At 54.4% G+C, this 731-nt stretch overlaps 1 pseudogene; it reads left to right on the top strand.

Annotated features, from left to right (window-relative positions):
• The first annotated feature begins 321 nt into the window (after positions 1 to 321).
• Positions 322 to 479, top strand: LOC121853980 (annotated as a pseudogene).
• Positions 480 to 731: the final 252 nt, after the last annotated feature.

The raw sequence follows: 731 nt of genomic DNA, 5'->3' as shown, positions 1-731 counted from the left end.
CTCTGCTCTAGCAACTCCAGCAGCGAAAGAGGACAATCCCGGCCCCCGCACCAAAAATAGGTACCACCACGCTGTAGGTGGACCACACTCGGGCGAGAGCGCGAAGACCGGAGGGGGACGGACGGGGCTTTGGACGGCTGCCTGTCCGTTCCTTACTACCGGCGAATAAGCCTCTTGACCCAAAAAGAGTGAAATTCAAGTGTCAAAAAACAAGCCGTCCGGCCAAACCCAAACCACAAACTTGGGCTATGTCTGTCAAACCCTTTCATTGAGATTCGACCTGTGATGGTTAGTCGCAAAAAGACCAAATGGCAAATACACAACTCTTAACGGGGGATCACTCGGCTCGTGGGTCGATGAAGACCGCAGCAAACTGCGTGTCGGTATGTGAATCGCAAGAATACCAGATACATCGACAAGTTGAGCATATTGCGGCGGCGGCAGCCATATGAGCTTATCGCCGCCACTCCTCTCGGTCGAAATATACATCCATCGGTTGCTGCGAGTTCGGTGCCTGCTGACTGTCTCCCGACACGAGGTAACCGAACCGAGCTTCCGCCTTGGGGTTTAATCGCCCGCGCCTTGGCGGCGTGCCCATAAAAACAAGCAAGCCTATCACTAGCAAGTCCATGGACTTGGCGCATTCAACCACAACAAAGCGACGTTGTTGTAAATAACTGGAGGCGGCGCTCTTTTGCCTGCTGTCCACAGAGACCGAATGGCCGTCGGCC

This window comes from Homarus americanus, unplaced genomic scaffold, assembly GCF_018991925.1.
Source record: "Homarus americanus isolate GMGI-L3 unplaced genomic scaffold, GMGI_Hamer_2.0 scaffold31193, whole genome shotgun sequence".
Lineage (NCBI taxonomy): Eukaryota > Metazoa > Arthropoda > Malacostraca > Decapoda > Nephropidae > Homarus > Homarus americanus.
This window is presented reverse-complemented; position numbering and strand designations above follow the sequence as displayed.